The sequence below is a fragment of the Pundamilia nyererei genome, unplaced genomic scaffold (genome assembly GCF_000239375.1).
Source record: "Pundamilia nyererei isolate P.nyererei 1_Seehausen unplaced genomic scaffold, PunNye1.0 scaffold00037, whole genome shotgun sequence".
Lineage (NCBI taxonomy): Eukaryota > Metazoa > Chordata > Actinopteri > Cichliformes > Cichlidae > Pundamilia > Pundamilia nyererei.
In genome coordinates, this window is record NW_005187438.1 from 2191360 (window position 1) to 2201367 (window position 10008).

The 10008-nt window shown below is 42.5% G+C and overlaps 1 protein-coding gene and 1 pseudogene across 1 annotated transcript in view; both read left to right on the top strand.

The window, feature by feature from the left end:
• LOC102196702 (integrin beta-1-like) overlaps window positions 1-6985 on the top strand; it is a 16470-nt pseudogene extending 9485 nt beyond the window's left edge.
• Window positions 6986-9606: 2621 nt separating this feature from the next.
• Window positions 9607-10008, top strand: part of LOC102200091 (enhancer of polycomb homolog 1-like) — a 34852-nt gene continuing 34450 nt past the window's right edge. The window contains exon 1 of the mRNA XM_005730422.2: window positions 9607-9663. The gene's annotated coding sequence lies outside the window, so the exon portion shown is untranslated. The remainder of the gene's footprint in view (window positions 9664-10008) is intronic.

Here is a 10008-nt window from a genome sequence, read left to right on the forward strand (position 1 = left end):
ACATAGCATTTCAGAGCAATGCAAATTACTTTTAGATCCATTTTCACTAAAAAGGCTTTTATAGACCCAAAATATACACCAGCAACAAAAGACAAATATTTTTCATGAATTAATAAAGACCTTGCAAGAACTAAAAGCAGTGTAAATATCAGATTTCTATCCTTTTATTGCTCTGCAACACAGTTTAATAGGGTAATAATGCTGCTCGTTGTCTACTGGGATTGTCTGTCAGTTTCTTTTCAAACTCATCTCACTTGTTGAGAAAACGGATTAATCCTGCCTTGTGAAATCCCACGGTTATACTCACAGGTAAAAACCGAAGCTTTACCTTGCCAGAATGAGCCATCACAGAGGTATATGTGTTTTCACTTACTTTCATGCATGCTTGGGTGACTGTGGTCCCAAGGAGCATACAGTGTTTATCCTATGGACCAGATATTGCAACGCGTGCTAAATTGATTCCCGTCTGCAGTGAAATAGAGGTCCAGGCAGCTGCAGAGAAAGTCAAAGACAGTGATTTAAAGGTCAGAATCAACAGCACAGTTCCCTGGGTAGAGAAGATGCTGACAGGCACACCCTGATGGGAAACAGCTGGAGTGTTTGTGGAGTAATTCAAACCAAAGCTTTCATCTCTTAATCTCACCCGGGTTGTGTATAGAAGGCTGGGTGGGTGTGTGCTGTGCAGGTGCTCAAAGAGCATGCACGCCTGGATGTGTGCTTGTGAGTGTAATTCTTTATACGCATGTATTAAACATCCATATAGGTGTCTCGTTAGGTTCATGAGACTGTTAGTGTCCTGACCTCATTCCAGTCCAGACACTTGACAGGTGGAGTGAATATGGATGCATTATTAATCTATTTCTGTCTGAATGCATGGCCACCCAAGGCTGAAAATGGATGTGCAAGATACGGGCGTCACTCCTCTTTGAATGGGACTTATTTATCTATTTGGAGGCAATGGAAAGTCTGTTACGGTGAGTGAATGAAATGAGCAATAGAAAGAGTTGTTAGATGGGAGGGAAAGAGGGAGGACAGCAATAGAAGGAAGAGGTAGAGCATGCTTAACTACTTATTACACATATATATTCTGGCCTGACTGTTATGCATTGCAATTTGCATCTGCCCTGATTCCACTGTGACAGGACCATCCTTCGGTGGCTCAGATTGCTGAAACACTGAGACAGAAGAACGTCCAGATCATCTTTGCTGTCACTGAAAAAGTCGCACCCTTGTATAAAGGTATAGCAGGGCCTATCTGCAATAATTTATCATTTATTTGCTTGTGTTTATTTTGATGCTTTGCCGTTTGAGTTTTTATCTAAAGCTGACTGTAGACTGTAGCCCATATAAAAGATGGAAGTATCCACCATGACATCACCCAATGATTAATGGACTACATTTCGGAAGCCTCGAGTGTGGCATTTCTTCTGTCTACATGTTGTTTTATTGGACCCAGAAATTATCATATTTGCATTGATTAGCTAATGCTAGCTAGCTTGGATAACACTCCATGACAGTTTTCAAAGGATATTCTGCAGTCACATGAAAAACTAAATGACTCAATAGGTTTTATAGCTTGTAGGAACAATACCTTTAGCAACAATAACCTGAAGCAATGATTTTCTGTACGACTTTATCAGTCTTTCACATTGTTTTGGAGGAATATTAGCCCACTGTTCTTCATAGCTTTTTCATTGAGGTTTGTTGGCATTTCTTTATGCACAGCTCTCTTAAGGTCTGACTTCAGCATAACAATGTGGTTGAGATTTGGACTTTAACCGGACCATTAAAACACCTTGATTATTTTCTTTTTCAATCATTCTGTTGTAAATTTGCTGCTCTGCTGCAATGACCCCAATGACCCATGACCTGCTGCCATGATCCCAGTTTCAGTCCAGCTTTAGCTGTCAGACAGATGGCCTCATAATTGACTCCAGGATACTTTGGTATACCAAGGAGTTAATGGTTGCTTTAATGATTGCCAGGTGCCCTGGTCCTGTGGCTGTAAAACAAGCTCAAATTATCATCCCTCCACCACCCTTCTGATAGTTGATATGAGGTGTTTGCGCTGATGTTTCGTGTTTGATTATCTCCAAACATGACAGTGTGCATTATGGCCAAATATTTCCACTTCTTTTCATCTATCCAAAGGACATTTTTCCAGAAGTTTTGTGTTTTGTTCAGAAGCAACATGGCAACTTAAGCCAAGCTGCCATGTTGTTTTCTAAAGAGAAGAGGAAATCCCCTCCAAACAAGTCATTTTTGGAGGCTTGTAGAGTCTAAAATGTAGCTCTTGAGGGGTTTTTCTGAGCATTGAAATGTCTGACCACGGGGTGAACTTGCTAGGATGCCCACTCCTGGAAAGACTGATAACTGTCTTGAATGTTTTGAATGCCTTGACATTAGATAACACACTCTTTTACCATGCATAACTTTAAATCTTACTCAGTTTAGTTTGATTTGTATAGCTGTATTAAACGGGAAAACCAACTATTGTACTATTTTACTATTTATTTCTACTATTTGCTGTAAAAATGTTTACGTTTTAAGCTTCCCTGTTCCCTTCGATGCCAACTGAGTAAAATTATGTAGCAGTTTCTGGAAAATCTATAATTTTTTAACCACTTGCATTGCACTTTTGCCAAAAACCTTCACCACATTGCAGTTTCACTGGTTACCTTTTATATTAAAGACCTAAAAAAACAACAACAAAAAAACAATGTGCATTATTGTAGAACTGTTTTCCACTGTGCATTTGGTGCTCCAGTAAATATTAACTGCAACTCTCAGTTGCTAAAGTAAACCAAACTACTCAAGTGCATTATAATGAAGATAGATGAGACTCATTGCAAGGGTTTCACTATCAGTTCTCTATTTTCTGCACATGGAGTGCTGGTGCCTAATCAAGGACCAATACCACCTATTTCCACTTAAAAGCAAAAAGCTATGAAAAACTTTACTGATGATTTGCCTGCAAATGGACCCTAACCTTAAGAACACAGTCGACATCTATAACACACAGGAATGAGTTGTTCTACATTGCCAGTTCACTGTTGTTCTGAATCTTTATGCTATATGTTGGTAAATCCAGAATTAAAGTTAATCTTTACCTTGATCCATCAGAGGGGGTTATTTTCACCATAACTATTCAAGCCCCTGTGCTCTGACACTACGTTCCACAGTCCTTAAGTAAGTCATCTTCTTGGCAGCCATCCTTGTTATAGCTCCAGGCACGCCTCCTGTCTAAATGAAAGGTTCCACATCTTTAATTTAATTGCATAGCTGGTTCATTCAAAACCAGTCAAAGAATTGACTTTTTCTATAAATTAATGAATAACTAAAGCCATCCTTCCACACACAGTTTATGTGATACACATTTGAATTAGCTGTAGTTCAGTCCAGAGATTTGACATGTTTGTATCTGTCAGAGCACTTGAACAAATGCCATGATCATTCCCATTATGAATACAGTAAGTCATGAAAAATGCATACTTGCCTGCTTCTCTGTTATAACTATCGTGAACCTCTGGCATGCATCAGTGCAACAACACGACAGGCTCATATGTTAGTTTAGCTCGTGGAAGGGCAAAGGTTGTACGCCACCGTCTTTACTTGTCAACTCTTATAATCTCTCTGAAACATTTGGTTCGTTTTTTGCTTGTCCAGCTGGAAGACTTTGAATAAACGCATAAGCATTAATTTGACATTAAAGATGCCGTTGGGAAGAAGATACTTCTTCGGGAAGAAGCATCTTCCCAAAATGTGAGCTCAGAATGCTGTCCAACAACTCCCACAACATCCTACAGATAATTGTTGAAGCATATAGTGTAAGTGAACCACAAACTCCCTTCCTACAGAGGTCATTAGCCTCATGTGTATAGCTTGCTGACACCACCTCATCTTTGAGAGGTTAACTGCTTTACTGGCTATAGGCACTGACCTCTGAGGTTGTTATGGAGCACAGCAAGTTTCCACCGGGCTAGCACATCTCCTATACTCCCACTGTAAGGACCACAGGCCGAGGCATGGAGAACAGGGGAGGAGATGCTCCAACATCTCTGTAGATGACGAGGTGCGTAGCTGCATGTAGCCGCGGCTCTGTGTGTGGTAAATTGTGTGAGTGATTCTGTTAGCATGCGGCCATCCTCGGTTGAAGCGATGGTAATGCTGATTATGATTACCTCATTAGTGGAGGATTATAATGGTGCTCAAGGAATTCTCACCCCCCTCTAGGTGAGCTTTAATGTAAGCATCACAGCACCTCTGTGTGTGGCTGCTTCACAAAGACCATGCCGCTTTATTATTAAGCCCCAAGGCTATAGTGAAGAGGTTGAGGTCCTGCTGAGCCCCATATGTGAGTGTTCATGTCAAAAGGACAGGGTCCCACACAGTCCTTCATGTAGCCATGGCAACAGGACTTTGGAGTGTGGCGCATGCAGGTAGGTGAAGTGGCTTGACGGCATCAATTTGGCTAACAAGTTTAATTCCAGGTTATTAAGGGGGGAAACAGGCTGATGTGTGTTCCTGTGTTGCAGGTGTAAAGCAGGGAGAGCCGGGACATTTTCTGAATGTGAGCAAGAGGAGTCGGGCACAGCAGTTGACTCACACCTTTGTCGCCGTGATAATGCATCTGAAGTGTGCAGTGGGCACAGAAAGTGCATTTGCGGGAGGTGTGTTTGTCAAAAGAGCAGCAAAAAGCCCAGCCATGTGTACTATGGGGAGCTGTGTGAGTGCAGTGATTTCAGCTGTGATCAGTACCGAGGACTACAATGTGGAAGTATAGTAACAGGAACACATCTACAAAAAAATAACAGGAGGCCAGTATGTCTCTTTTTAAATTGTTTGTTCTACTGTCCCAGGGCGCGGCAGGTGTGTGTGGGGGGAGTGTTTGTGTTTCCCAGCATTCAGGGGCCGAGCTTACGAGTGTCTGTCTCAGGATGGACAGATTTGTGGAGGCAGCCACTGCGGCACCTGCATTTGCCATGACAAGCGCTTCCAGGGCCCGACCTGTGAGCTTTGCCCTTCTTGTCCCAGCATCTGTAACTTGCACCACTACTACGACCTTTAAAGTTCAGGGCACAATTAAGAAAACATGAAAATGAAAGATTCTGCCACACTCTTTTTTAAAAGCTGACATTTTCATAATCATGAATATGTCGAGTAACGTTAGTCACTTGCTACTTTCCAAGGTTGCTGCCTTTGCAATACAAGAAATGAAGCGCATGTCGGTTTGTAGGCAGCCTACTACTACACCATAAAAAGTAAGAAGCTTGTTAATTTTCCTCTGAGTGACTGCTCTGGCCAAACTAAAAGCTACCTCTTCTGTTCCTGAGCTCCACCACCGCCATCATTCTCCTCCTCAATGTGCCACCAGTGCTGTGGAGCTGCTGTGCTTAGTTAGTTTGCAGGCATCCTTAATCAAATTTGAAGTAGAGCTCCTTACAGCTGACAGACACTTATTATCACCCAGGCACAGTTTCCTTTTCCCTTGTTGTTCTTTTCCCTTTCACCCACAAATGTAAAATGTTGCAAACTCCTTCACCTCACTGGCTAAGATCCACATGCACACTGACTAATATACTAATAAACAACTACATACAAAAAGCAGCGGACAAACAGAAAGAAATGCATTATTAATCTGTTATGCTTGGTTCTGTGGCAATAAAAGGAATGGGTAACACTACCGGTAACTTAACTGTAATGGATTGCTTATATTAAAAGTGACTAAATAAATGATTGCTTGAACTGCATAACTAACAGAGTTCTCTGAAGAGTTAACCCCTACATTGAGAGCACGTTGGGGGTGCTTTAATTGCCTTTATAACTAAACACATTTTCACTTTTGATTATGGTTCTTTTCACAGAGAATGTGTATCATGCAGGGCCTTCTCAGTGGGCTTGAGTCCAAATGAGTGCAAGATGAAGTGTGCCCACCTGAACCTCGCCTTGGTAGGTCAGACTGGTGTCTTAGCAACAGTGGCTTTCTCCCCAGGCCTTTGCAGGTGAATGGAAGTGGACTCAGAAGGCTGTATAGTGCATTTTTGGGTGAGGGCCCTAGGAAGAGAAAAGTCTTTCTACATAGCTTGCAAACGAGGTAAGCAGAGCCAAATGCTCAATTTTTTTATGACTACACCAGTATATCAACATTAGATGAAGAAATTCTGTCAGTTGTAGCAGCTCCAGGGAATTGTTTTATGCAAAAACACATTTTATTATAGTAATAAGGGAAAGGCAGGGCACCAACAGAGATATAGATTAAACCTCTTTAATGCGCCTTATTGGCTGATGGTGGCATAAATGCAAATCACGTCTGTAGAATTCTTTAGGACTTTGTATTCTGCAGTCTGCCCTTTGTAAGTTGGTTAATGATGCCACAGTGAGATTGTACAAGCACATTAATTTTATCTGAAATTCACAAACACGCAGTCTATGGCTGCTAAAGCGCTGTGGCTTCTTCTTGTCTTTCAAGAGTGCCCACCGGGGCCGAATGTGATCCTGATTACCACAGTGCTTTCAGGCTCTGTTGTGGTGCTGGGTGTGGCTTTGTTGCTGCTATGGAAACTACTCACCAGCATCCATGACCACAGGGAGTTTGCCCGCTTTCAGAGAGCGCTGGAGCAGAGACGCTGGAACAGGGTGAGCCCCTGCCCAAACAAATCCTTCAGTCTGTCACAGACTGCACAATAAATGCAGGAGTTTGTCTAGGGAACACCAGTACAGAGACCTATCAACAGTTAACACAATAAAGTGGGGTAAATTCAATACCAAGGCAATAGGAAATTCAGCAATAGCAAACAGAAATGTATGACTACATTAAAAGTAAAACATTCATTCACCTACACCTCCAGTCAGTCAATAGGAAAGTAAATCAAATACCGAATAACAGTTATGTCGTGACACTTGTTTTGTTGTGTTGCAGAAGGACAACACCATCTACAAAAGGGCCATCATGACAGTTGTCAACTGGAAATATAAAGAGAACTGATAGCAGCCATGGAAGGAGATCAACTTTTCAATCAGGATCCCCGTCGTGAAGCACAATGAAACAACATCCTTCCCCCCTGAACTGTTGTCAACAGATGGGACCAACTTGTCTGTGTGGGTTGGTGGGTTGGGGTGGGGGGGCTGAGGGTGAGGTGGATGTTGACGCTGATGTCTAACTTACTCGCCTTTGATCTCAAACACGCAACCTTGGACTGCATGTCTTCAATCCTTCACTGCATGCACAGCACGCACACATATTCAAAGAGCATCTCCCTTCCATCATAAGCTGCTTCTTATATACAAGCTTGCTGTCCGTGGGATATATGCAAAGTTATGCCCTCACATTTTGAAATTCCACAAAGGCTAATTACATATAGCTGAATATTTTGTTGGGGCATGCATATGTGTTCGGGGGGGTTCCCATTTATGCTGATGGCTGGCTCAGCTGTGTAACTCGGGGCTCAGGAGGCGAGAGATTGTGAGGTGAGCATCCTGCATTCTGCATTGCAATTCCAGCAGAAGCACAGGTCTTTGCGCAGGTCTCCACTGCCCTCTAGATGAGAGGAAAAGAAAGTGTCACTATGCAGGAAAAGATGGAAGGTGCTTCGAGTCACTGTAGCTATAGAAGATGACATTTTTGACACCAGTGCAAAATCCTGACTCTTGGGATTTTTTTTTTTTGTACTCCAGCAGACCTGTGCATTTGTTAAACAGATATAGAGACAGATATGCTGCACAACTTTAAATGTGCAGCTAGTGTATGTGCCAACCACTTAACCGGTGCACTGGGCTGAATCGTGTAAACGCAGAGAAACAATGGGATGTTCAGATCTAAATGGATATTAGGGTTTTTTTTCCACTGCCTACAGATGGCTGCTGATGACCTTGCTGGGAGAGTTGAGCAAAGCAATATTCATCAAAGTGATGCCTCCCCTCCACTCCCAGAGTCACTGGGCAGGCGTGCATGCAGCTTTAACAGCTAGTGGGGGTAGTGGGAGGTGGGAAGCGGCAGCGGCAGCAGCAGCAGTGGTGGTGGTGTTGAAGCAGCACAGAAAATGACTCCATATGCTTCCACTATACTATGCAGCATTCTCTTTGGATGGTGTCTGATCATGAAAAATGTGCAGTGCAGATATCAGAGCATCAGAAAAGGAAGGAAAAAGGAAGCAGGAGCAGCCCTGCCCTGCGACAAAACTAGTGGAGGGGCAGAGGGCGGTGGAGGGAGGTGACCAGCCCAGGAGACAGTTATGTAACAAATACTGCAGCTATGTTATGATTATTTGCTGTTCAGTAAGTGGCTCTAATAAGTTTTGCCCTTTGACTCCGTCTGTGTTTAAAAGCCTATTTAAATCCTATTATTTGCACACTACCGTAATAAATTCGCATTAATGCATGACAACATTTTTCCTATTATTATTATTATTGTTACTTATGTTGTTGTTATTCGTGGGTGGGCGGGGTTACTAGTGAGCTCATCCTCCCCGAGTTCTCCACAGGTGATTGGTGGCTTTTACCGTCCAATCACAATCCGCCTGTAAAGTGGTTTGGTGGTCACTTTGGATCGTTTTTGGGGTTTTTTTTTTTTGGATCGAAGTAACCTGAGCTAACTAACCAAGTTTTTCGTCAGCGACAGGACAGCTCCTCCTTTACCCTTGCTTTGGCTTCCAATGACCTCTCTTTTTGCATCAACGGCATTTGCATATATATATAAAAAGAAACTGAATATCCTTCTTTTTTTTTCTGAGGCGTCCTAGAAGGGAGCTAACAAGCGTTAGCATTAGGCTAGCATGACATCCAGAAGAACAACTGCCACCATCACCATCCTCCTCCTCCCCTGTGGGTTTGCTGGCACCGGGTAAGTTGCGAGTCAAGCTCAAGCTTGTTTTCCCCGTGTTGTAGCCTTGGGAAGCGAAAGTTGTGGCTTTAAAGTCACTTGCGAGCCCAAATGAAACTGTTGGTGGCTGTCCGCAAACTGTTAGCTGGCTAGTAAATGGCGCAGGGTCAGGGTAACTGGGCTAAGCTAGCGTTAAGCTAGCATCTCTATCGCTTTTCTTTGTGCAAGCAGCTGTGTCTGGTCTTGAGAACTGAACGAATTAAAAAGCCTTCGAAAACTCATTTTTGGGGGGGTCGAAGCGGTGCCCAATTGCTTGTCATTTGCTAAAACGATACCTTACAGCTTTTTTGCTGTCGTATCCTGTTCTGTTTACCCATCTGTTCCACCATATATGGCTTACTCTACTGTGTACTCTATTGCAGGAGCAAAACTTGCTGCGTGTGCTTGAAAACAGTCGAAAGCCAATGGATATGGGAAAATTCATCCGAACAAACATTTACTTGGCAGCGTTAGTGTATACGTAGATAGCAGATGTAGAAATTGTCGACGTTTTCTCCATTGTAAACCTGTATACAGAGTTAAAGAGTCCTATAGAGAAAATAATCTCACAGCAGATGCTGAGATGTCTTCTGGGCTTAGAATTTATATTTGTTTCCAGTAATAACTTCCAGTAATAATGATGTTTATAAGCACTTCTTCTTTTTTGACTCATTTTGTTTCACAGGCCTCCATTATGGTCTACAGATGTCAGCCTATGTCTCCCAAATGGATGACGATTATTGTGACCAAAATCTTCGCCTGGATCTTGTATTCATCGCCACAAAAATTTTCACCCATCTCTTCAGGTTATTTGCGTTTCTTCTTATTTTCAGTGATTTTGATGAAGACTGTAACGGGAGGGTAGCTGGTTTCCATGGTTTTCTTCCACTTATCCAATTCAGGATCGTAGTAGGGCTGGGGCCTATCCGGTTGTTCAGTGATGACGCGACGAATCCTACTTCCGGGCCTAAAGTAGTCTGCGTTTAATATGGCTTTTGTGTTGTTAACATGTTTAATGTTATGTATTTTCTTCGATTTAATCTCAAAAAGCTCCTAAAACAGTCAGTGATCACTGTTGACCTCCCTCGCTTTTATTACCGCTAATCATTTATTTAAGCTCAGTTTTTAAAACCTTAGGATGTAACTACAGC